We start from the raw sequence: 27,485 nt of genomic DNA, 5'->3' as shown, positions 1-27,485 counted from the left end.
CCAAGGCGGGGCCGGGGCAGGGACGAGGGAGTAGGACCGGGGGCGATTGAGGCCGGGGCCGGTACGGGGGTAGAGCCCAGGCCGGTGCCAAGGGTTATCGGGGGATCGGGGCCGGGGGGCTGGTGCCGGTTCTGAGGGCGGGGCGGAGCCCCCGGGCCCTCAGCGCAGGCTGGGCAGGGCCGGGGCCGGGTGGGTTCCCAGGGCCCGCTGTCCAATCAGCGCTTCCGATGCCTCAGAGAGCCCACGAATCGCGAGCCGGGTGGGGGTTCAAAAGGGCCCCGGAAGGGGCTGTGGGGATCTGTGGTTCGGTGTGGAATGCTGAGGTCTGTCTGTGTGGGTATGGAGTTTCTCCAGGCTGTTTTAGCGCGGTGAGAATTTGTTCATTTGTTTCTGTATAAGCTGTGCTGTGTGGGATTGTGTTTATTATGTAGTGGGTGATGGTAGGTAGGGCTGAGGGGCTGTTGTTCTGTGTGTTTGTCAGAGTTTCTCTCTGAATTCCAAGATATTCTGTTATGTGTGGTTAGGAGGCAGACGTTGTTTTAATTTAGCTTGTTTTTGGCCTTTTTTGGTGCTAAATCAGGGATTTTTTTGTGCATTCTGTCTCAGTGTTTTCTCTTGCTTGAGCTTTCCTATGGTTGAGGTAGAGGGAATGTGGGGAGTTTTGTGCTGTGCTATAGAATTTTCTTGGTAAGTTCTCCTATAAATCAAAGCTATGCTAAGCCTTGATGTGTTTGCAGGTGTTGGGGGGGGGGGGGGGGGGAGGACGTGTACTCTTGGGGTGTGTTGTTTAGGGAAGGTACCAAAGTTTTCCTGTCTTTTTTTTCCCCCTTTAATCTCCCGTGACATGTGGGCCTGGCTGGTGTCTGGTAGTGAAGGTTTTAATTAGCCTTTCACTAGGAAGAACATGGTAGGAAGAAACAACCTTGTGAGGTTTGCTTTCTTGGCTGGTTTATGGAGTGACTTCAATTATAGAATTTCTGTGGAAAGTGCTATCATGTTTCAAAGGGCTACTTATTGGAAGCAGAGACAGCTTTTGAGTAGTGTGAGTTATTTCTGCTAGTTTAAGTTTTTTGTTCCATAATATTTAGGTTGCCTCAGCCCTGGGCAGGGCAGTGGTGCCTGAGGGGCAGGGAAGCAGGGGCAGAAGAGTTGGAAAAGGTGTGTGAGACCTCCCTTAGGTGTCCCCAGTCTGGGAAGGGGCTGAATGATAAATGGCACTCAGGGCAGCTGGGGTTTGTTTGGGTTGCTTTGTTTGCTTTTGGTTTGGGGGTATGTTTTGGGGACTTTTATCGTGGGGGTAGAGAGTGTTTAACTTGTTTTGTCAGGAGGAGCTTTTTTCCTTGTCTTAGCTTTGTCATGAAGCATGAAGGTTTTGTACTGGAAACTTTGTGTACTAGGTCCAGTGTTCGGGGCTTTTGTCTGGCTTGGGAATACTTCCTGTTGTAAATGGCTATTTGAGTTCTCAGGAGATATGCTTAAAGGCATGCAAGAGTTTCCTTGTCTATGGAATTTTCTTATGGTTATTCTTTCTGTTTGGTTTTATTTACAGAGCAAGATTCATTTTTGTGTTTATGCTCTGTAGCTCAGCATGTACAGAAGGTGTATTGACCCTTCAAACCAAGCACTGCAAGTGCACGGTGGTTAATTGGATTAATTGTTGTCTGAGGAATAATGGATGAAGTCTATTCCAGTTTCTTTTGCCACCCTGTGGGAATGTGGTGTTCCTGTGTGCATGGGGTTTTAGGCGCGCTTGGGGAGAGGTAGAATCAGCACTTGGATTACTCCGGTTACTTGATGGGAAATGTGTGTTTGGAGCAGCCCCGTGAATAAACTGGTCTGGATACATGATGGGAAATGTTTTGTCCTTCAGTATACCCAGGAGCTCAGTGGATCCTCCCACACCGAGCAGTGCCAGTGCCCGGCAGTGAACTGGAGCAGTTGTTGCCTGAATGGGTTGAACCTGTTGGTGCTCTTGGTACACCGTGAGGATTTGATGTTCCTGTGCACCTGGGGGGGACCTTGGCCGTGCTTGGGGAGATGTAAAATAAGCGCTGGGGCTGCTCTGGACCCGTGATGGGAAATGTGTGTTTGGGGCAGCCCCCCTGGATAAAGTGCTGTTGTGTTGCAGATCTGCAGCAGTGCTGGGTTTGGCAGCGGGACTGAAGGGTTTGTGAGAGCAGAGCGGGGAATGGACCCATCAGCTCCAGCAGGGGGAGGAGTGTCTGCTTCTGCTTTTAACCTGTGCGAAGCTGAAAGCCTGTGGCTGTAAAATTAGCAGCAATACTGGTGCCTTCTTTTATCGCTCAAGGTCACTGGCCAGCATGGAACAAGAAGCAACCCAGGACTTGTTGGTGCCCTGGCAGAGAGAGAAGCAGCAAATGGTGCTGAGAGAATTTCTGGGAGTGCATGTGGGGTCCTGGTTTTCTTGATAGCTTGAGAAAGGATCTGAATGGAAAAATATCTATCTTCTTATGGGAGAATCTGATGTGGAACATTGGACCAGGATGACTTGCTGTGACTTCTTGAAAGCTGGAAAGAAGGCGATGTTAATCTTTTTGGCTAGAGGCAAAGTGTCTGCAAAGCCTTGGAAGAAGCCTATGCCAGGTAAGTGAGGACACGAACAGGAAAACACCTGGAGGCTGTGCTGTGATTTCACGGAGGGTTATGGATTCCTGTCTCAAATGTCCATGTGTCAGTAGGGCTGGATCCAAGTGCCCCGGTGGAGAGGCAGGGTTGTCCTGCGTTCCAGCTTTTTAGTGGCTGGAGTTTTGCCCAAGGAAGAGCAGCATCCTGATTTTGCTGCCATGTTGAGCCAGCACAGAGCTGTTGGGTGCCTCCGTCCAGGAGCAGCAGGAGCCTGGATTTCTGTCCCTGGGATTGCCTTGCTGTCCAAGACGGGGGCTGAAGGTGAGGGGCAAGGCAGGCCTGGGAGCTCTGGGAGTCAGGAGTGCCAGGCCTTTCATCTCCTGGTGCTGCTCAGGTGTTCACCAGAGGGTTTTTTGACGGCCTTTGGCTTTCTGGATGGAAGCAAAAGGGTCCTTTCCCCTCCCTGCCTTCTGTCATTCCCAGGTCAGCCCCTGCTCTTTGCTGGCAGGCTAAATAGCCTCAGGAGTGGGCCGAGGAAGTGCTGCCTGATCTGTGAGGTTCCACAGGAGATGGGAGCAGGCTTTGCGCAGAGGTTCAAGCAGCTTGGGACTTCCTGAAGGCCTGAGGCCTGAAGCAGAGTCTTGAGGCAAAGCTGACCTCTGGGTGAGCCTTCAACTCAGATGTTGTGTTTGTATCCTGTCGGTAGTGCGGTAGCCAGGATCGTTAGTGTTCTGGGCTAGGTCCGTGCTCATTAGTGAAACATGGCTTGACCTTTCTGTGTTCAGAGGCCGGACAGGGCCCTGAGATGAGTCCTGTGGCCTTGTTGGGAGGAGCGGGGCCAAAGGCAGCTCCTGCATTGCTCCTGAAGCCCTGGCCAGGCTTTGGGGCGACGCAGGAGGAGGCTGAGCCCAGCTGTTCCCACCGTGGGAGTTGTGTGCGCCTGTTTATTGCAGCATTTGCCCGACCTGGGCCCTGTCCCGGCACAGCCGGAGCCTCTTGGCCTGCGGGCGGACGCACCCGCGGGAATTGCCAGTTCTGGGGGGGCTCTCCAGGGCTGGGTTGTGACAGGGGATTCCCAGCTGCTGGGGGTAAGGCTCAGGGTCCCTGGTGCTGGATCTCAGTCCCTGTAGGTCACCTTGGGTAGCAGTGCTGGGGAGCATTGCTGAGCTTCTCCTTGGGAGGTTCTTGGCTGCTCTGAGCTGTCTCCAAAGACCCTGAGCTCCTGAGGTTGGTGTCTGTGTCTTTGGTGCTGACCCTGCCCCCTGGCCAAGCTACTTTGGAGGGTTTGAAGGGTCTAGGGCTGAGTGCCCTTTGGGCAGTTTCCTGCCAGCCTGGTGTGCTCCTGGAAGTGCCGCTGACCTGCCAGGACTGAGGAGCTGCTGGCTGGGTGCTGGTTCTGTTCTGCAGTGGGAGCAGGTAGCCCCTTGGAGGGCTTATAGAGAAACCTGGAGATGGGCTGGGGGAGCCTGAACTGGGTTCTTCTCCCTTGCTGACCCTTGATAATAGGGCATTAGGGAGTTGCACGATTCTAACTCATGCTTGCTTGGGCAAATGAACAGAGCTCGGGAAGGTCCTTGAATGTGTGGGGTTTTTGTTGTAGTCCTGGTTTAGAAGCACCTTCTGTTGTAAAGGAAACAAATGGTGCTTGCTGCCACTGGGAGACCTTAGTTCCTTTCCTTCAAAATGTTTGTAGTGCTCTGTAGCTGATGTGCTGCTATAAACGTGTGTAAGGTTCTTGTCTTTGTAATGTATTTCATCATATTCCACGTTGGATTGAATCTCCACATTCTAAGAGAGACTCCAATCTTCCCTGGCAAATACCTGTCTATCCAAACCAAGACAGTCTCCTAGCCCGGAAGCAAGAAACTGCTTTAGGTGGATCTCAGTGCTCTCGGAGGTTCTTTCTGTAGCTTTGCTTGGACCAGGAGCCCCGCGCGGTTTTTGGGCTCTCCACAAGCAGGGAAGCTACCGCAGCATGGCAACTGCATCTCCTCGTCCAGGAAGCAAGAATTCGCTTTTTCGGCAGATCCTGTGCTCTCTGAGGCTGTTTCTTGTAGCTTTGCTTGGAACAGCAGCCCCGTGTGCTTTCTGGGCTCTGCGCAACCAGAGAAGCTACTGCAGCATTGCAAGAGGGTCTCCTAGCCTGGGAAGCGAGAAATTGCTTTAGGGGAAAAAAATCGAATATCTCAGGTAGAATTGGTTAATCAGTGTTTATTATCTTGGTGCCAAAAAATTCATAATCAAAAGAGCAATTCTTATTTTATGAGCAATATGTTTCTAATACTAATAAGACTTGGCACATTAGATTTTTTTTGAAAGATATAACGATATTTTGTATTGAAAAATTGCAGACTGTTTATAGGCCTGTTATTTAGCTCCTCAAAGTCATGCTAGTGAATATGGTTTTTTTAAGAACTATTAATCTCTCCCAAACTATTTCAGAATTTATTTCAGGGAAGTAGTTGATGATTTTTTTTTTTTGCTTCATCTTTGTTACAAGTATTTTGAGTTTAGGTTTTTGATAAAATCACGGTATGGATTATACAGATACAAGAGTGAGCAAGGAATTGAAAATACAAAGTGGTGTGGTTTGTTTTTTAATTTCTTGTCCTGTTCTACTTCCTCATGTATTTCACAGCACAAAGAGGAATAGAGCAGAGTGAGAACTTTGCCAGAAGGTATGCTTTTTTTCCAGGGAGATTGGAATGGTTCATCTTCTATTTAGTGACAGATAAAAAATTACTTTAGCTACTTTGCAGATTGTTCTTCTTCTCAAAGTAAATGCTATACCATTTCAGACTATAATTAAAAAGGATGTAAAATAATTTCATAAAACCCCATTTTTAATTGTAAAACTTTTTAAATTTTGGCTGTCTGGAAGTATTTTTTTAGAACATGCAACAATTTTAGTCTTATTTTAAAGAGATATGTAAGACACCTTGTATTTATATACTGATATACATATAAGAATATTACATAGTTGAATTCTAGATATTTTTACTCCTGATAATTGCATATACTACTCCAGCTGGAAACATGCAGTAGGTATTGTATCATTGGGTTTTATTGGTCCAACTGTATTTTAGAGCTTTTTCACTTTAGAGTAGGAAACAGGACTAGAAAAAGATTACTTGTCATTGAAGGAGAACATCATCTATTCTAAATCCTGAATGTACAGAAGCTGCAACTCTAAATGGCACGTGTTTTTAGTGCAACAATAAAACAAAGAATTGTATGTGAAGCATGAGTCTGATGTTCTTGTGAATCCCTTGAGATGAGAATACCTATGCACAGACAGATAAATTTAGATGGAATACACACCGAATTCCATGAATTCTGTTAATTGTGATAGAATTTATTCTATTTGAAACCACTTACTGGAATCAAACTGCAAATCTGATTTATTACACTAAGATTCAAGACGTGAGAATTCCTTGCATAATTGAGTGAAAAATGTGACGGGTGGGGTGGAAAACTAAATCCAGCTCTTGCAACTTCTGTTGGACTAAATCTGCAGAGGAATGGTTGTAAACTTCCATTCATTATTCCTTTCTTGCTTGTCCACTTCATTGCAGAAACTCTCAGCTTGTAACAAAGGATTTATGTAACCATTGAAGCTGAAATGTGCTGATATTTGTTTGGTTCCAATTAGATAAATGGTGTCCTTAAAATTAAGTGCCTGGGTAAGGTGTGGCTGTTGAAGTTGTATCACTGTGCAAAGAGCTAAATAACCGTGCTTCTCCATGAGGGAAAATGGTAAAGCAGCATACTTTCTGCCCTCTGTACAGAAAATAAAGAACGAAAATCTATCTGGTTGTTCTTCGGCTTGAGATCTCAATTTTGGCGTGGTGTTCTTCCAAGCTGTGCTGGGTCAAAGCTCACATTCAGGTCTGAAGTGCTGAGTAATAGATCTGCCCATGTGAAAAACTTTGGTATGTGTCCCATCTATCCTAACTTGGTTTTTATCTAAGTTATTAATTTTACCTTAATAGGTTTTTTTCCCCTAGAGTTTCTTCTTTTCAGTAGAAAACATTGACTAGTGTGTGCAAATACAGGTCAAATCTGTAGAAGTGTATCTAATTCTTCTTTTTTGTAGTCAATACAATGGCCGACTTAGCATGTTAACAGTGTGTCATCTGGCCTGAAGATGGTTATTGAGCAAAAGATAAACATTTAAAGTTGTTTGTGCTAAATTTTACTTGCTGTATTCCTAGCAGACAACTGAACCCTGATATAGGAGAGTAAGTTCCATCCTAATGACTTTGAGTAAATTTGTGATGATTAATTGATGCATTTCTTTGTCAGTGTTTTCCAGTCCCAAGTGAGGATATGCTTGAAGTAGTGTTAAATTGTATTGCTATAGCGGCTGAGGAAAGCAATTTGCAAAGAACAATAAATGCCAAAGATAGAAAAGAAGTGCTCTGGCTATCAGCAAAACAAACCAATAACCTAACAAAGTGTTCATTTAACACCTTTCCAGACGGCAAGAATTTTCCACAAAAGCACATTGTTTGCCATCACTATCGCAAACATAGGCATTTTCTCCTCTAGTGAAGGCAGGCATCAAATTATTCCTATACTGATATGAAGATCTAAACCTTGTTCCTACATACTCCTAGCAAGAATATTTCTCCGTGCATGTAGGTAGATTGAAATCAAAACGTGATAGAAAAGGAATTGTATATCATGATTTGTCACAAAATTGAAAATGAATTGTTGAAAGGAACTTGATCCTCTAGTCCATTGTGCAATCACTCTGCAAAGTAGTTGATTTAATATGCTAATTTTCTACTTTTCCATCTTCGTATTGGATCCTCTGCATGAAAGTGAACCCCAAATTTTTGTACAACAGGGATTCTGTTTCAATGCTTCTAAAATGAAATAAAAAAGTTTTTGAAGCAACTGCAACATTTGATGAAGCATGATGTAACTCAATTATAGTAGCAAGTGAATTTGAACAACTTTTTATGTGGAACGGCACAGGTATATCTAAATATTTAGGTACTGGATTTCAGCGGTATTTGAGGAGGTTTTAAATTTTATTTCAATCTATTTCTTAAAAAAGATAAAAATCTAAAAGCTAGAAGAAAATACCCAAGGAAAGTCATTATTCAGTGACAATTCTATAATTTTGTCTTTGTAGCTACCGAATTCTTTCCTTTTTAATGTGTCTTTTAAAGAACAAAATATTCCTTGAAGTTTGAAATTCAGTACGAACTGTACTGAATTTTTCGGTCAAGTCTTTGCTTTGACAGTTGTCCCACACAAGTTGTGATCATCATTCCATGATGTGATGCTGTGTTGTGCATTTGATGTTGTCTGTTGGGTAATAATTGACTTTTTTTTCCCCCCTATCATAGTAGTAACCTTTTTTGGTATTCAATGGCAAAAATGGCCCCTGGAAGCTTTCTGGTGCACATGCAAGAGCAAAGTCTCAGGGAAAGCATTGCTCAGAGCATTGCATTCTGTGATTTGCAGTCTCAGAACGTGCACTGACTTGAACATACCTCTGCATCACATGGGGAAGTGCCATAACTCTGGAGGGAAGAAATGGAAGCTTAATGTCAAATGAAAAAAATGTGTTAAAGCTTTTAAGAGCAAAGTTAAAGACAAAGATGAAGGAAGGAATGTGTTCAGAATAAATGAATTCATTTTTAATTATAGCACTTTGCTTTATATCAGCTGAGATTATAAGGTGAAGTAATGATAGAAAGAAAGAGTGCCTTCATAGCCTTCAATGGATGCCTGTAATGCAAAGAATTCTGCTCTTACATCCATTCCACTTTTAGACATTTTGCCCCTTATGCTGATTTCTTTCATTCTGATCAGCCAAATACAGACATCTGTCCCTCAGTACCTCTAGCCAGGGAGCTGATCTTAACTGCACTCTCTGTTTCCATTGAGTTCAGCATGTTCTGATTTTTCTCCCGTTTTCCTGCTGTCATTCTCCCTCTTTCTGTTTTGATAATAAAGCCAGTTTAAGGCAGCCTCTGTCAACGGTATCCAATTGTGATACCCAGGAAAATTCAGTTCTTTTCTAGTCTAGGCAGTGAAAATGCAGTTCTGCTCTCTGCATCCTTGTTAAATTAACCTTTGCTGTGAGGATTCTGACTAATCAATAACAGTGAAGTTACGGGCAGTGCAAAAGAATCAGAAAACTATTTTCTGAATTTTGGTAGGAGAGAAATTTCCACCCCCCCTTGGAATCTAACCATTCAAAACATCCCCCAGATTTTAGGACAGAAGGAATTTTCTTCTAATGAGGGGGAAAAAATTGAAGATTTGGGGAGGAAAAGCCATGAATATAATGAGAAGGAAAAAAAAAGTGGAGAGATTTTAGGTCCCAACAAACCATGAACATGTTGCAGTCACTGTGGCAGTGCAGGAGTTCTGCTAATTTCTAATAGTGAAGAAGTTAGCCAACAGAGATTGCATCTGGTTAGAGATTTCAAGACTAAACAAGTGCCAGGTGTCATGGGCCCTTACTGTCAAATCCATTTTAGCCTTCAAACTCAAGAGCTTAGTCATGGTGTGTATTTTCTTTGATCCAGATACTGTCAAAAAATGAGAAAATACAATTTTGTTGCTAGTGTTTAGTGTTTTTCAGCAAATGTTTTCTATGTAAATGTGCACGTTTATTACCTGAATGTATTTTAATTTGATTCATTATTTATAAATTAGCTCACGTATCATTGGCCTGCAGAAATTGTTGTAGATCTGTATCAAGACGTTAGTAGAGGTGAGCTAGTGGCAAAGTGTTCTGGGTGACACATCCATACCTTTGAATGGAGGAAAAACCAAAGGAGGCATTTTATTCTCCCATCCAGTATTTTGTGCTTTCAGTTGTAACTTGTGCAAGACAAGGCTCTGCAGTCCAGCAGCTGCACTAATCAGATTCAGCTGAAAATTAATTAGTGTCCTAGGAATACTGTCTCTTTTATTCTAGAAATTGGAAAAGAGAGTGAAGTTCTTGAGAGAAGGTGTTTCTGGAAATGACAGTGGAAGTCTGTATAAATACATCTAATATTCTAGGTTTTGTACTTGCACCTCTTTCTATATGTTTCTAACAGTTAATCAGGACAGACATAATCTGGAAGATAAATAGGAAAGTGAATTCCTGTCTTTTTGCACCTATCCTGGTGTAAGACAGTTGTGTGACAATGGGGTTATTTCTTACAGGAGGCCTAGGCCTACAGCCTACCTATTGTGTCTAGCAATGTTAGCAATGCTCTGTTATGTTTATATTATGTCTAGGAATTAGTTAACTTTCTAAAAGGCAATGCTACTGAACTTTGAACTGGACTTGAGGGCTTTTCTGTCAACCAATAGAGTCTCTTCTTTGCTTAAGGCACTTAAGGCATATTTTGACTTTGTCTACAGCTAAAGCCAATCAAGAGCCTGAGTTTAAGAGCAGGGAAGGGCTGTGCACTTTCCTTAGGATTTAGCTGCTTTCTCTTGTCTCTTTCTCAATTTGTCCTAAGCTGGGGCAGCCGAAACTTTTGGCAAGGGGAAGATGCAGTAAAAGGCTTTAGGCTGTGCCTTTATGTTGTATCTGTGTACAGGAAGATGGAAAAGGTAATGGTTAGAGTGAATTAGCTGCTGTTTTGAGCTACTGTAGCTGGGCTTTCAGAAGCCTGCTTCTGGTTAAATGTTTGCAAGGCTAGTCCTGGAGATTCTTTCTGGATGAAGGCTGCTGTGGACTCTTCATTTGGGAGTAAGTCAAATCTTTGAAACCAAAACTAAAAACTCCTATAAAACAGGTATTTCTATTGCCAGGCAAGTTTTTAATCCTTGTTTCTTTTTGTTGTTATTGCTGTTTGTTTGGTTTTCTTTAGTCGGTTCTTCAAATCTTGGAATTCTCAGGTGCATAAACTCAGGATTATTGTTTTAAGATCTGTCCCCATTTAGAAGCAGTGCCTTTTTTAGGTGTGGTCAACTTGTGCATCTTGCTTGGTCTAGTTTTCAACGGGTAATAATTTACTCTTTCTCCATTTTTCTTTCCTACTTACCCAGGCACTGCATGATGCTTCAAATGAGTTTGGTATTTCTACTGGTGGCTTCTTTAGAATTGACTGTGAGTTTTTTGTCTGAGGTTTTTAGAATGACCCTAGGAGCTCTAACAGCAGCTTCCTTCCTTGCAAAGAAGACTCATTTCACAGCAGTAATCTCTGAATATCTTGTTGGGGAGACCTTACTTTCCTTGGTACTAGGTAAGGGGTAGGAAAAACTCTTCTCCTCTGCAGCAATCCACAGTTTTTGATGACTTCCAACTGACTCAATTAGCTCAGAACTGGAATTTCTTCCAAAAGTGAATTGAACAACAGGGCTGTTAATTTATGGTACTGCCGCTCTGCCTAATAGTGACTTGCCTAAAAAAGTCTCCCATAGTAGTTTAATCCTGTTTAGTGAAAAACAGACAGTTTTTTGCCGTGTTCTTATTACCTTCTTTGGGTGGTTTGGAGTCTTAGAAGCTTATCGAGCATCTCCCTTAAATTTTCCACTTAAATCTAATAAAAAAACCCAAAACCCAAACAATTGCTCTCCAGCTGTTGACTTGACACTGCAGGAATGTTTTGGGATTGGATCACAGTGGAGACTTCAGGACATACATTATGAAATCAAACACTGCATTTTTCTGTGTAGGTTCTTTTCTCCTTTATATCGCAACCAGAGAAGCTCCTGCAGCAGCGCAAGTGCATCTCCTAGCCCGGGAAGCGAGAAATCTCTTTTTCGTCAGATCTAGTGCTCTTGCCGGCTCTTTCTTGTGGCTTGGCGCGGCAGCCGCGTGTGCTGTCTGTGCTCTGCAGAAGCAGAGAAGCTACCACAGCAGCACAAGTGTGTCTCCTAGCCCGGGAAATGAGAAATCACTTTGGAAGAAAGCAATCCTCTGCTTCCGTGTTTCTGGGTGCTGACTGGTGGGGCGAGCCGTGTGATGTCGCATGAGGGCGTGCGGTGTTCGCTGGCGGGAAGGGCGTCATGGAGAGGGGCGCTCCTCTACTCCTCTAGTGCGGTGCTTCCCTCATGAAGGAGAAAGGGCCGTGGGTGTCCTCACAGGCGACTCGAACTGAACGTGCCCGTCAGGTTCTGGGCGTGCAGGTTGCGTTTGTTGCAGAACCCCCCACAGTCTGAGCTTTTGAACTCTAGGAAAAATGGGCGGGTTTAATAGGCTTATGAGTATTAACTTCTTTGTCCAGGGGTTGCCTAAAGCTGGTTCCTGTGCTGCTGAAGTCTCAGTTAAATGGTCAAATCACTGTGCAAAGATTTTGAAAACAATATGAAGAGTATCAGGAAGAGTGAGGTAATGGTCCAAAAATGGAGAAAGTATGTCTGAGAGCATATCTGTGACAGTGACCAGGTTGAAGTTTGGGTTTGTTCTTATTTTTAGTTTTGGCTTAAAAAATTAAGGGGAACTGAATGCATTGTGTACTTGCTTTTACTATGTATTGATAGAAGATGGAAATACAGGTTAAAAATGGAACTGTACTTTAGGAAGGCTGAAAACTTTGACCTAAATTGGACTCTAAATTTGAGATAAATTTGTAATGAAGTTGAATAACGTAATATTTATAGTAGAGATGCAGTAAATGGTTTCCAGGTAAATGTGGATATTATTTAGGGAAATGGTAAAATATTTATATGCAAGTTGTTTGGATTGAAATTGGAAATAAATGGTTTATGAAGTAGATCAGATCTTTGGAGGAAATGTAGATGATTCTCTTAGCTAAATCAGAGAGGGTTGGCAGCAGAATGAAATGGATGGGATTTTGGTTGAATTTTTATCACTGGTAGCAATGGTAGCCTGTGTCGTGGTACTGCTAATAGGGGTAATCATATTCCTGGGTTCTGCATCTGTTTCCCAGGAGACAGCAGTGGTGGGAATGTTTGGGTGCCAGGCTGTTGCTGTGGTCATAGTGGGCTGCTGTCCATGGAGTGTTGGGGGCGCCAGGCGGTTGCTGTGGCCCCAGTGGGCTCCTGGTGTGTTTGGGGTCAGTGTGCAGTGCTGGGCACGGCCCTGGGCAGAGCAGCCTCGTGCCTGAGGGCAGGGGGAGGCCTCAGGAGGCTCTGGAGGATCAGCTGCGCCAGGGAAGCCCTTCTGCCACCAGGAAAGCCCTTCTGTCACCAGGCCTGTGATGGTGGGTGAGTTGCTTGTACCCTGTGACCCAACCAGAATGCAAAACTTTTAACTTGCAGTCAGGCCTTAAAACAAGGTTTTTTTTCTTTCTAGATGTTGCTGAAACATTGTACAAATGCAGTAAGCCATGTCTGTGTTAGAATATCCTCCTTTCCTCATTGTTTGACCCACGTTATTTTTAGTGCAATAGCATTGTATCTGTCAAAAAGAGTGTTCTAGAAATAAGTTGCTGTCATGGTGCAATGCAGTTTCTAAATGACATAGCAGGTATTTGAGACATGTTCTGGTACTAATGACAGCTTTTTTCCTGAAATGATTTCTTTAGGGTTCTTGTAGGTAGAAATAAGTGTTCTTTCAGCTTTAATGAAATGTTCTCGGAAGATGGTGTTGGGCCTAGACAGGCTTGACTTGTGTCATGAGGTCATTCAGGGCTCGGATGCACTGCAAGTGATTGCATTTGTCATTTTCCTCTTAATTTCTGAGCCACAGAACAGACTCATTTAAAGAGTTTTAAGCAACAATTGTTTAAGAGACTTACAGATTTATTTTGCATTATGGCTGTGATTGTGTGCAATGATCTGGTTCTGTTCCTTAACCCCCAGGGGAAATGTGAATCATTCTGGGCTGAATCCATAATTTGTAATTAACTTTCAGTTGTGAGAAAGATAACATTTACGCTAGAGATGCAGTAAATGGTTTTCCAGGTAGTTGTGGACCTTACAATGAAAGTGCAAGTTACTTATCTGCAAGATATTTGGATTCCAGATAGGAGCAAGTCTTAGTAACGTGCAGTAGAAAGGTCATGGTAATGGATATTTATTTTCTAGCCCAAAGCTCGCATCATCTCTTGTGAGCCTGGCAGCCAGACTGTGTTGTGTAGGTTATCAGGCTTCTGAAGTGATATCCCATTTGATAACTGCAGGGAGGAACTCTGATTTATTATCAGTGTAGTTTCTCAGTGTCTTCATTACAAGAATCTGTGTCTCTGGTTCTGTTTTTGCAGTTGTTCTGATCATAGCAAGAAACTAGTCATAAGTTGTGCCTCCTTTAGCTCTGAGCTGTCACAAATCTTAATTCTAGCCATGTGGAATTGTTGTGGCAATTGTCTCTAGTTACTATTGTTCAGCTAAAGTTACTGGCATTTGGCTTTTTTGCTGCCTTAACCTGCTTTTCTTCTAGCAATGCTTTGCAATTAAATAATGATTCTTTTCTCCCCTTCCCTGTACACTCTGCCCTCTGCATAAATACTGAGTTGGAAAAAATGTGTCATATTTTACTGTGACTTTGCATGGTACAGGTGACTCTCTTAAAAGACTTGCTTCTCTGTAGTGCAGCAGGTAATGTTTTGTACTGCATATGTAAGGTGAAAGGGTTCAAAATTTTCTTTTGGCCAACTTTGTGGATGATTTCTGCCAGTAAATCGTGCGGAGAAGGATTTTGTTGTGTATGCAAGTTCCAAGCTTTATTGTCCTGAAAAAAATGGTGATTCTACCTGTATTAGAGTTCAGGCTGGCTTAGTCCATGATTTCTTAAAATATTCACATCAGTCCTGTATTTTTACTGTATTAGAAATGAGTGTCTGTGTAGTGGGCTGAAAACATTTGTTTAACTTTACTTTAGAATCCCTCAGATCTTTGGTGTGGTTCCTTGAAGTTTGATCATGTTTTTTGTAACAGCAATTTTGTAACCTGGTGTAATTACCAACAGAAAAGCTGGCAGAGTTAAGCTTGGTTTTAGTCTACTTGTTGGTAGAGGGGACTCGATTTCCTCCATCTTCCAGTATGCTTTGTATCTACCATAAAAAACAGGGCGCTGTAGGTCAGGGTGAACAGGACTCCTGAAATAGCAGCAAACAAACACCTTTTCTGTAGGCGGGAGGGAAGCTGCATGCTAGTGCAAGATGACCCTGCAGTTACTGGGTACTTTGTGCTGTCAATAAACGAATTCTAGTGACAGGAGATTGTGTAAATCCAGTTTTCATAGGCATATGGCTGCACTTGAAGTGTCTCTTGAAGTACTGTGTGGAGTCTTCATGTAGGGAAATTTCCTTTCTCCTAATGTATTTTTTATTTCTTTTAACACTAAAAGAAGGTTTTCACATGTGTTTTAAAGCATTTGTCAGAATGGATTTATTTGAGAGTGTGAATTAGAGAAGCCAGTTCCCCAGTAACCTCCTTCATAAGGAAGCTGCAATCTGTCTCTCTATTCACTTAGAGAGAATTCATAAGAAATTCATTTTTCAGCAATAAGCTTTTTAACTGACTTTTCTTTCTTCTCGGTATTATATTAGAACAATAAAACAAGATCACTTAACATTCGGTCCTATTCAGATAGTAGTAAAGTGCAATGGGCATATCAGTGGTGGCATCAAATTTATTCCAAAGGAGAGACTGTTTTAGATAGTTTTATGTAATATGAGATTGAGGAAATAATAAAACACGGGTACTTCTATTAAAATTTTCTCTGAAGATGCTCCAAAAGTATGAAGAGCCATCCCTCTGTCCCTTAACATAGGAAAAGAAAGGAAAGTTGGTAGAGGAGCTTCCAGAGAGTAATGGAGAGATTGAGAGCAAGTTGGCAGTGAGTGAAATGGATAGGTTTTGGCTGACTCTTCACTTTTGCTGCCAGGGATTTTCTTTAATTTCAGGATGAACCGTGGACAATTCACACTGACAGCTCAAAAGACTGTTGCTGCAGGAGAATGACTGAGCATTCTTGGAAAAATTCTGATCTTAAAAACCAGAATTTGCAATAATATCTAAACTTAAAACATTTTATCTTCCTTTTTGATTCAGTTTGTATTAATTGTTGTCATAAATCCTAGTGTACTCACCAGAGACTATTTGAATGTGTTATCTGGAAAATCCCTCATACCTTCCTGAACAGGCCAACTGTAGAGCCAATGTCTCCTGCTTTTGGTGGCATTTAGGGAATCTAAAAGAAGTTCTGACCAAGGCCAGGGGGAAATGGTGATTTCTCAAAAATATAAACCAAAGGGGTTTTCATGCCAAGCCTTGTATGCTTCTCTTGGAGCAGAATGACAGTCAGCCTCCTCCTTTAAACCAACAGAAAGCAATATTCATGTTAAGCAGTGTATTTTTATTTTTCATGAGTTGCAGTTAATGACAGTAATGTGTTATTATCAGAGTGATAATAATACAAATTACCTTTAAAAGAAATCTTGTCATTAGTGTTATGCTGCAGAGTTGAGCAGGTTATGCTAAATATTTGTTTGCTTAGATGCAGGATAGAGTGATGCTGGACTCTTATAAAAATACTTGTAGATATTTATAACAAACACTTTCAGTTGCTCAGTTCCATCAAATGTCTAATTTTCTACTGCAGCTGGAAATTTCTTCTGTAATTCCAGCATGTTCAGTGCAGCTATTCACATGAAATTTCATGTATGGAGTACTGTTGTGAAGAGCATGTCATTAAAAAAGCTGTGGTCTGATACCTCTTGATGAAAGCAGTGCAGAGCTGGTGGGGGGCTTCTCTGTGGGGTTGTTTGGGAATTTTCTTTGGTTCCTGGCTGTCTTTCTGCTGCATGATTGTACAGTCAGGAATTCTGTTCAGAATGACAGGGAAACTCAGAGGTGTGTGTTGTTCATCACTCAGTAGCATCATCATCTCCTGTGGACTCTTGGCCAACATCAAACGTTGTCATCCTCTCTCTGAAACCACTGTGGTCATCATGAGCTGTAGAATTCAACTTCATGAACCTTAGGAATCTGAAATTTGGCATCCTCCTTTGTTTACTTAGATTTCATTCTGGTCATGGAATATCCTGCAAAGCCCATATAATTTAAGGAGAGTTGTTTCAAAAGATATTTTTTTTCTTCTCTGTCATGTATTTTATCTAAGGAAAGAATGCCTCTCTCAGCTGGGTCATTTAGAAGTCACATTAAATATTCTTATGTAAGAGGGAGAAATTAAGTATTTTCAGTCTGTTCTGTCAGCATGTTATTCCATTCCATTACTGAAAGGAAAATGCTTCATAGTTCACTAACCTGTCTGGATGCCGCTGTGGGAAATTAACCTTGTAAATCAGCGAGCATTCTCTGGAGCCACCTGATTCCTGGATTCTCTCAGTTTCTTGTTACAAATTGCACGGCATGAGATCACCTGTAGGAAAAATTGTGTAGGGAAGGTGGTCCTGCAACAGCAGCAGTGTTTGTTTGTTGTGCACCTTGGGCAGGAGCTGTATGTGTGCCCAGCTCTGCCCTCCACACCCTGCTCGAGCGGGTCACACACCCACTGTGTGAATCCAACAAATAAATGCCACTGTATCTTCCTCATATAGGACAGTGAAGCCTGTGGAGATCATGCTGGTTTCTTAGAGGGGTTATAATCAGCTTTTGATGAAAAGAGAAAAAACAGTGCCTATTTTGAGCCATTGCTTTTAGTTTTGTTTGTGTTGTCTTGCGTGCTGGGCATTAAACTGTCTGCTTCAGAGAGTCGTTTTTTCATTTGTTGTTGCTGTGCTTGTTCTGCTTATGTGAATTCTTGATGGATGTTATTTAAATTCGGGTTTGAAAAATGAAAAATACTGAGGAATCTTTTGAAAGATTTATATTAACTTACAGCGATGTGCAAGTGAAAGATTGCATTTCTCAGCAGAAATACTTTGTGCCTAGGCATGAATGTTTGCATGCCTGCTTTGCAAGGTTTGGTATGCATGAAATAATTTGAAATGGATGTAGTTATTTTATTCCCATATGACTCTTAGGAAAAATTTTTGCTCTTTTCTGTTATCCATTTGCAATATAAAGCTTGGTTTCTTAGGTTTTCTTAGTAAGGATAAATGAAGAATTAACAAGGGCTCATTATCTTAGGAAATATGTGATTGTTCTTGCTGTGTTTGAGTCTTGCTAATAAACATGAGATGGAGGTACTCGTAAGCCACAGAGTGAAAATTCCAGAATAATTGTGGACTTGCAGGTCCCCCTTGCTCAGTCAGTTAGGTGAGGTGTGTATGCTCCTGGCTGTAAGCATAGTACTGTTGCTTAAATTAGTAAGCTCATTCAAATGTTAAATGCCTTGATCAGTTTGAACTGAAGCATTTGTTAGGAGGAACTTCAGCTCAGAGGAAAAACTCCCATAATTTTTCCTGTTTGGGGGGTGGGAAGTTGCTTAATCCATTTCATAATACAGTGTGCACTGCAAAATAAGGCAACAGCTGTACTGTGCTTACCTCTGCATAATCTAAAATTTATAAGGAAATAGTTTTATTTCTATATTAACTTGCAGGCATACTGAGTAACGTAACAAAATCTGTTGCATTTATCAGTCTAACCAGAAAGTATTAAGACTGTCATACTGATGTATAGTGCCTAATCAAAGGAAGAACACCCAGTTTCAGATTAAGATCATTAACACTTCGATGTTTTGTGCGACAATAAATCTTCAATGCATCCGAAGTTCTTTGATATTCCAGTGCAACAATAATCCCCTAGTGGTTTTACTAGGATAATTTTATTATTCCTTTCTTCTCAAAGATGATTTGAAAAGCAAATTATAATTATTATATAATTCGGCATTACAATTAAAACAAAACTTCTGAAATATAACAACATTTTGATGTTGTAAATTGTTTCACATTAAGATCAAAATAAGAAGAAAGTCAAAACAGTATCTAAGGGCTTGGGCCTTCTTATTTTAATGAATAATTTCCAAGCCCTAGGTTGCAGATACACTTCATATTTTTTCATATAAGCATGCATGAACATTTCTGTTGTTACATCTTTGTACTCAAAACCTTTAACTTGGCACAAAGTGTACTAGCTTTTGATGTTTCTCTTTAAGGACACACTGCATCCTTGGTGTTTAGGATTTGCCGTTCTAATTTCAACCCTAACATCAGAAATTCTGTGCAATGTAGGGTAACTTGGGCCCAGCAAAAATAGGACTATTGTGCAAAGATGTAAAAATGCCACTCTGCCCCTCCTTTAAAAACAAACGTTATCAAGAGGTTTCTCTGCTTGGCCATACTCCTTACCATATTCTGACTGAGTCAGAAATCCTGTGAGGACTATTCAGGGAAGTCACTGAGATGAGATGCTCCTGACAGCTTATGGTTTGCTGGATTGCAAAACACATCCCGAGGTGAAATATTCACTTCACAGCAACCATCTCTCATTACTTGCATTGGTGAAACGCTCAGTTCAAGTTTGCAGAGACTGTTTTCCTAGTTAAAATCATTTTGCTGTGAGTCAAGACCAAAAAAATTACTATAGTTCCTGATTTAGAGCAACTTAAGATATTCTTAAATAGTTTTTCAAGTTCTTTCTCCTTTTATTTCCCAAGGAAATTTGATTTCTAGAAGAATGTGATACGGTTTCCCTACAAAGCAAATTTCTAAGCCATGAATTTGAATTTAGAAAAAATCTGAAGCTATGAATTTTGTACTAGAAACAATGTTGTATATATATCCTGTACACATCTATAATCTTTGCACCATTTTCATAAGAGTATATGTAGCTTATTCAAGTAAAATACTGAGGAGTGAAAGAAAAATGCTTAAAGAGTTGGTGTATTTTGAGCTGAGTGGATGTGCAGTAGCATCTTTACAGAGGAAAGATCTTCCCAAGTTGCCTTACCTTCAACCTATCCTTGTTTCTTTGCAAGTTTGATTTTAGGTCAGACAGATGTTTTATGAAATTACTCTTTGGCTGGTGAAGTCAGCACGACTCTGAAGCAGCTGAGGGGGGAAGTGCTAATTTTGGCTTCTTGTGCAGAGCTGAAGGTTGTGCAGGGGGTGTTCTCAACGTGGTGCTGTTGTAGTCAGCTTCTGTGAATCTACAAGTCCCTTGGCACCACACATTCGAGTGTTTTTACTCATATATCAATGTACAGATGGTCAAGTCGTGGGGAGGTGTTACAGAGGGAATTAAAAGAAGGCTTTTTATTAGCCCACATGTAATTTTTTTTTCTTCACATTAAAGCTATTAATGTGCTGTATCATAATACCAGTGAAACCTTTATAGACTGTTTGGTACTTGCTCTTTTCTTCCCTGAAATCTCTTAAAGAATTTTTACTATAAAAGAATCAAAATTAGCAGTAAGTGTGTCCTTTGCTATGTCTCAGGCTACTCCAAGGTGCACAGATGTTGATGAAGCAGCTGGTAAAACAGGATGCAATCTTCAGAGGTCACATTCACTTTTGGAAGTTTTGAGTTGATCTTTCTTGTCTTGTGACTCTGTCTTGCTTGCCAAAATCAAACTGAAGGTGCAGTGCAGATTTAAATGGAAAGAGAACATGCCTTTAAAATGAGTTAATGGTAAAAGCTGACACTTAATGTCCCAACCCCCGTGTTAATGACACTTTCTAGTAAAGGCTAGAAAGCCTTGATGATGGACTGCTTAAACAGCTATGTGCAGAGCAAAATATTGTGTGCTGTGCACTTGAAGAGGGATCAAAAACCTGCATTTTTTAATGCAGTTCAGGTTGCCATTTTTCCTCTGAGAGAATGGACCCGTTCTCCTGAAGGATTAGCCCAGGTTTAAGGCTTTGAGCTCTGTGTTTCTGTGCTCAGGTAGCCATTCTCCCAGCACTGTGGTTCTCATTGCGAAGTTGATCTAGATGACATCAGGTTTTGATTTTTGGTGGGGGAAGAAATAGCAAGGGAAGAGCAAAAGGAACAACTTGATTTTGATGCTAAGACCAGAGAGACTGTAAAGATGGGAGTGAGGAAAGCAAACACGCTTTTCTTTCTTTGCTGTTGGTTACAGAAAAAAGCTGTCTTGATTTTGGGGGTTTTTTTGTTTGGTTGGTTGGGTTTTTTGGTTTTTGGTTTTGGTCTTTATTTTGTTTGGTTTTGTTTTTTTCTCCTGGCTTTCAGTTAATGACTTAGGTAAACCTCAGTCTCAATGTCGTGCCTAGCTAAAATACTTGGAATAACTGTGGGATAACCAGATCTAAAACATGTCTTAAGAGAGCAATGGAAGGCATTAGGAAATAAATAATCTAGAAGTGGGAATGAAAAATGTTAATTCTGGGATGCTGGGGTAATGACAGCAGGCAAGTTATAAAATGAACTGAAAAATCTTTTGTATTTTAGACTTGTTTCATTGAGTACTTGGAATTTGATCACTGGCTGAAGAATGCACTGGTTTCTCTTTTGGGTAGATGATTTGCAGTATAAGACCATGTGTGATGAATGATGGTCAGAGGTGGAGGGAGGACTAGGTCAAAGGATAATCAATGACAGGAATGAAGAAAAGGACAAAACCAACAAGCATAACTATTGAAAGGATATGATGCTATAAGCTTGGATCTAAGGCATTACTTTGCTAAGTTCTATTAATATTTATTTTGTTAAGCACACAATAAACACCATTTGTAGGAACCATTCTCATTATGGTAAAGGATCTATTTTTCATTCCTTAATAAGATTAGTTCTGTTTCCTCTCCTTTTCTCTATTGCTGTGCTTTGATTCTGGCGTTTTTGCACTTGAAACGACTTCAGTTAAAGGGCAACGAAGGATTTTTTAACCTTTCTAAAGATCATGACAGTGTCCCACAATTAATTTTAGTAACTAATAATAATATTGCATGTATCCAGTGGAAATGAAAAGGTTGCATTGTGATTTTTGTGTAGCATGAGGTGATGTTGAAAACAGCAGTTGGAATACAGTTTGCAAAAGCAAAACTGTATCTTAGAACTGTCAAACAATATAGAATTCCTTAAATATCTTTATCCTGTATAAAGTTAAGGTGTGGTATTCAGTGAAGTTAGTGGAAATTGGAGGGATTTGCTACTGTACAATCTCGTGCCTATTGCAATTAGAAGAATAATGAGATTTTAGTAAATCAAAACATAGTTTTCATTCAGTTTGGACTTGGATATGTAAATTACTCATGTTGAAAAAAAAATGGATTAGAGATTGTAAATGTTTAGAAGCTGAAGTATATTCCCTGCTTTGGCTATAAATAAGGAATATCATACACAAAATGAATTATTCTGAACGCCCGTTGGAGGCCTTCGGAGTTAACCTTACAGGGCTCATGGTATCAAAACTGGGAGGAACTATCCTGTATCTTTTCTCTTAATTATTGTTCGTTAGAACTTTTATTATTATGGATTACTCAAATAATCCACAGGAATAATAGAATAGGCATGATGATAGGATGATATGGCAGTATTTTTTTTTGATAATTATTCTATTATGCTCCATGACTTGAGAAAGGAAAATATTTAAATTATCAATCATATTCTTGAACTAAATCTTGATATCAGTACGGAAGGCTACACATGATTTCAAATGTATGACCTTTGACTGTATGTTTAAAATACGTTAATTATAAGTACATAAAAATATTCCAAAGACAATAACCATGGTAATTGTAGTTAATGAATTCAGTCTTTTGGAGTGGATAAATTAAGCAAGCAGAGAAAAACTAATGAGGAAGCATTCACAGAATGCAGAAATTGTGCCTAATGCGATGTAAACAATTATAGGCCCTATCCTTTATCTACTTTATAATGTTAAATAAGGCAAAAAGTTAAACCCAAGCATGTTAATAGAGCACAAAATTCATCTAATTAAATATTCTGAAGATAAATTATAAGGTGGGTTCAGTGGCACTCAAACTGGCACCAAGCAAACTAATAACAAGGCCAAAACCTCTGGGGAGAGTAGTGAAAGGTCCCAAGGTTTTTTGTGGAGAGTTACAATGAAAAGTGTGTTTACAAACTTAAGTCTCATGTTGGCAGCTGCTCTAATTCTCTAGACTCCATCCATTTCCCCAGTGCAGTGTTTTGGTGGACACATGGTTATCATCTAAATAATCTTGGACTTCCTCCTAATTGTTCTGACTTTTTTTTCTGTGTGAGAGAGACAATTCTGGGCCAGGCATTGTTCCCCTTGCTCTGGTTTTCATGGCTCTGCTCTAGTACTTTTATGTGGTGTCCACTATACTCAGAAGATCAGGGAAATGTCTTCTTTTTGGCAGTATTTCCTAAATTGAATGTCTATCATATATTGGTCAGGCAGACCTGGAATTTTTAAGACAGGATAACCCACTTGGTTTGCCTAGTAGCTTGGAAGATAATAAACGTGATGAACAAATCTCCAGTAACTCTAAATGGAGTTACCTGGATATACTAACTCTAAATGGAGTTACCTGGATATACTGAGATGAGAACAAGTCCGAGGAGTTCAAGAAGAGACTGTAAGAAAAGCTCTTGAATGTTGACCTCTTAGATGTTGATGTGAAATGAGGAGACAGGGGAAGGAGGCAGCTCTTAGGAACAGAATTATTCCTTTTTTCCTCTATATGCCTGTTTAAGTACTGCCTTCCCTTAGGGGGATAACTCAAGCAAACACCTGTTGGATGCCATTGTGTTTTCATGGATGATTTAAGGATCGCTGCCCATTTCTAGTGATCCTGTTTGGAAGTGATTTAAAATGTGCAGTAGTGTAGGCGGAAAGTCAAGCTAGAGCTGCTGTGACAGTGCTTCCATCATCTGTCAGCATCCTGAGTGTTGTGAGCTAAACCTGAAATTTGATTTGAACTGCCTGATATCTGCCAAGGGGCAGGATATCATTGCTAGAGAGAAATCCTCTCATCTTCCGTGACTACATCCCCAGTCAGATGTAAGAACAGTTTGGTATCCAGAGGTGAATGGCACTGGACCTTTACAAGGCACAGAAATCATCCATATCCCCATCCTTTTAAGGAAAAGGATTCTGAGCAGAGGGCCCTTTGACTCTGCAGCAGAAACTGTTTGGAAAAACTTGCTTTAATAATAAGATTCTGACTGAAGACTTTTGCAGAGGATGTTTTGTTTATGGAAATGGTCAAGTGGTTGTTCTGGTATTTGGACAGCAGGTTACAAAAAGAGGAAAACTAATGAAAAGTTCAGAAGCCAAAGCTGGAGAGAGGTTCAGAGTAACCCAAAATTGCCATCCAAGATTCTGGGGAGGAGGGTTGTAATCTTTCTGAAATATTACTGTGCATGTACTCCTTAACTAATACATTGGGTGTGTTAGACCAAACCAGACAATTAATTTTTAACACAGAAGGACTTTGAGGACAACTCTGACACCCAGAAGAAAGAAAAGGCTTTATGGAAAGTTTCCATCTTCGAATCACTGCTAAAGTAGAAGTGCTGTTTTGTTAGTGGAAAATATCAGTGAAATTTAAAATAATGGTGTATTCCTGAGAGGTGTCACTACAGTAAATCCCCTTTGTGGAATAGTTAAGTCACAATTGAAATTTGGTGCTGTGCAGTAGTCCATTGTTCTGGTACTTAAACTCTTTAGGGAACAGCCCCCATGAGGGGTAATGATTTGCTGGTGGCCAAGAAATGTATTTTCTGTATGATCCAGGTGGAGAAGTAAAGGAAGAAATGCTGTGAAATAGACACATTTTTTGTACACCTGAAAAGAGACTTGTATGTGATATGCAGGCAGATATCAGCTTTAAATTGGATGTAGTCAATGTTAAAGGTATTAACATACAGATCTTTATCAGCAGAGGTGTTTACAGGCTTCTTCTATTTTCCTGTCCATTTGCTTCAGTGTAGCAGTGTGAGATCAAAGCCCAAGGCTTTGCAGACTGGCTCCTCATTTGTGCCCCTGGGTGTGTGATCATTGTTTGATACAGGAAACAGGCAGACCTGAGAAATAGTGAGAATTCCAGCACAGGCGCTCCTGCTGCATGTGCTGATACATCCGTTGTATGGGATGGAGACTGCCCACTTGGTTTGAGGATTTGCTTCCAAGCACCTTATTTCTCTGAGATGGTGTTATTTTCTATGTATATGTGCCTCTATGGCTATAGCTGCAAAGAGTTTAGTCTGAATAGTATTCATAGGTTTGATTGTTTCCTGCTCTCTCTGACTTTGTGGTGCACAAGTCAACCTAAATGTCTCAATAATGAATTATTGCTGGGTAATTAATCAGCTTCCCCTGCTTTAGACAGTTGCCTCCTAGAACTTACCATAATTCACCTCCATCAGCCAAGACATACAGACATTAATTGCCTCATAATATTGTCAGGAAGATGTCAGGTAGTACTGACAGGGTGTGAGTGCATCTCATTGATCTAAGCAAAATTTGTTAGTGTTTTGCCCCTAATCTCATTCTACACATTTATCTTGCCAGTGCCATGAGCTGGACTGAGGACACATCATCAGGGTGCAGTCAGGAGCAGTCTGTCCAAATGAACAGTGATTTCAGATTTGCAATGGGAAGTGAGTAATTCCCCAGCAGGTAAGTCACAAAACCAGTTACTGACAGCTGGGATAGTGGAAATTCTCCTTGCAGTGGCCTTGTTTTAAGCACCAAGATGAAAATATAATGCATGCTTAGAAGGTGCAAACAATGTCTACTCTCATTTCATACAGTGAAATTTGCTCAGCTTCATCTTGGAGCACTGGAGATATTTTAGTATTTCAAAGTGTATCAAACTATTTGCCCAGTATTTGGAAAAGCTACTCAGATTTAATGGAAATGTTTCTATTTCAGACCCAAACCACTTTGATATTTGTTAATTTTATTAGTGTATTGAAGTTCATTGACACTGGAAAAAGTGATCCTGTTCCTTCAATTAATAATACCACAGTAATTGCCTTTTTATTAATCTTTATTTGGATGCCTCCCTGTCCCTATGGAACAATGGGTTTGAAGATGCCGTGAGGTAGAACACTGGAAGGAAAAAGCCAGGCTAAATATTCCTTGAAATAAATAGGCCTCTTTTCCTTGACTTCAAAGAAAAAAAAAACCTAATTAAATACATTTGAGGGGAAGAGGAAAAAAAATGAGAACCTTTGATTTGAACACACTTTGGAGCAGAGCATGGAGAGATAGGAGAATGATCTCTGTGAGATGAATAAGTTGCCTCTCCTGCTGCATTTGTTTTGGGGGTGGGTGACTCATTTCTTGAGGATTCTGTTTTTAAAAGTTGGATTTGACTTGGTTGATATTCCTTTCAGCATCTAGATTTTCTATTTGGGCATGTATTTTCCACGTTGACTTTAATGATCATAGTGTCAAAAAGTCAATATGCTGTTGTAGAAGTAAGAAGTTTTCCTGAGTACTTGATTCCAGGGAGGAGAAATAGAAGAAAATAAGTAAATACTGTTGCAGTTTGTCTATTTAAAAGCTCTATTTAATATATTTTTTACCGTGTTGATTGCTGAGTTTAATCAGAGTCCGAATAGATTTCAAACCTTCTCTCCAGTTTTAGGAAGCTTGGAGATGGCAATTTCAAGATTACCTTATCTTGTTGGCGTGGTTTCTTTCTAGGAAGGCTAAATGGTACATCAGAATCTACTTTGTTGTTCCAGAAGCATCAGTACTTCATGGTATTGTGGAAAAGTTCAAGTCATTACCGTGCCAACCCGTCACAGTTAATTTTTTGGCAAAATGAATCCATAACAACACATGGTTTCAATCGATTTCTTATGCAGATTCTGCAGTAGATGTGCAGATCTGTTGATTAGCTCAGCCTGTTGGAAGTGTGGGGTCTGCCCCATTTGTTGTCCTTGGGGACAATCATGGCTGGGTTATTTCTGTGGGCCTCTCAGCTCACAAGGAAATGCCCTTCAGCTCTTACCCTGACTCAGATCAGCATGAGGAACATCATGACATTATAGTTATTTTTTTTAAAATGTTTTTCATGTATTTGTCAACTTGTACTGGTGCTGCATAAATTCATTAGGAGTCTTTATGGAGTGCTGAGCACGGTTGTGGTAAATGAGTTTTGCAGGTGTGGATTGGTGGAATTGCAGTTTGCCCTGCAGTGTGTTTTAGTCTCCTTTGTGAGTGTTTCCCCACCCCTCACCAGGCTGTAATATGTATAAGTGCCTAAGTGAGCAGTTATTTACCTGTGGCAAGTCTGTTGTACCTAAACTCAGGAAACTGTACACCTCCTGGTCCTATTTACCTTGATCTTATTCCATAAAATATTCCTGCTGATAATCTGTGCAGCTCAGAGGCACTGAAAGATGATCTGCAAAAAGAGGGAATACTTGCTCTGAACTCTATGGAGGCCCTCAGGAGTCATTCTGATTGATGTCTAGGGATTTCACAAGGATTTGACATGCTTGATCTTGAGCTTGTAATTAATTGTCAGAGTTGCTATCAGCTTTAGAAATGGGTTTCTACTAACTGGCCAAAAAAAGCAATATTGGGCTTTGAAACTGTTGCCGTTTATGTGTGAAATCAATTGCACCAAGTGCATGTTGTTTTCATGAGTAACAAAAAGGATCCTGTTCTGTAATGTCATCGCATTTGTTAGAAAATGTTAGCACCTCTCATTTCACAAGGCTTTTTTTTTTTTTTTTTGTATACGGCAAGGATGCATTAAATTTAGTCATGTGCAGAAAGAAATCTGCAACTGGATACTCCTTGTAAAGGCTCTAGATATGTGTGATTTCTCTGTATTTTAACATTTATTTGAATACAATAGATGAAGCTGGTCAGATGATGAAAGGGCTCTTTGGCTATTGAAAGTCCTCTTGCCACCGCATCTCTCCTACTGTCAGTGTATGCCTGCTAGTTAATAATAGCTTGAAACTGGTATAGTTTCAAGCTATTTTTTCGCCATTTCCCTCTTGGTTGCAATAAAAAGAACAGGTTCTATTAGGGGAGCCTTTCTTCCTGCAAGTAAATCGATGTTTAGTGAAGAGAAAATGCATGGCAGTGGTGGAAACTTAGCAGAGCTTCCTGCTCCTGCTGCACTGCTCATCATCCCATTTATCCATGGGGAAGTAGGGCAGTGTCTCTCTTTAGGATATCATGACCTGACTCGGGGAGA

At 40.7% G+C, this 27,485-nt stretch overlaps 1 long non-coding RNA gene across 1 annotated transcript; it reads left to right on the top strand.

Moving 5' to 3' along the window:
- The first annotated feature begins 308 nt into the window (after positions 1 to 308).
- LOC136304831 (uncharacterized) lies at positions 309 to 27,291 on the top strand. The gene is made up of 3 exons (XR_010724841.1): positions 309 to 368; positions 24,830 to 24,937; positions 25,973 to 27,291. It is a non-coding gene; the product is annotated as an uncharacterized lncRNA (long non-coding RNA).
- Positions 27,292 to 27,485: the final 194 nt, after the last annotated feature.

This window comes from Chamaea fasciata, unplaced genomic scaffold, assembly GCF_029207755.1.
Source record: "Chamaea fasciata isolate MVZ Bird 193981 ecotype frontalis unplaced genomic scaffold, bChaFas1.0.hap1 SCAF_193, whole genome shotgun sequence".
Classification (NCBI taxonomy): Eukaryota; Metazoa; Chordata; class Aves; order Passeriformes; family Sylviidae; genus Chamaea; species Chamaea fasciata.
This window is presented reverse-complemented; position numbering and strand designations above follow the sequence as displayed.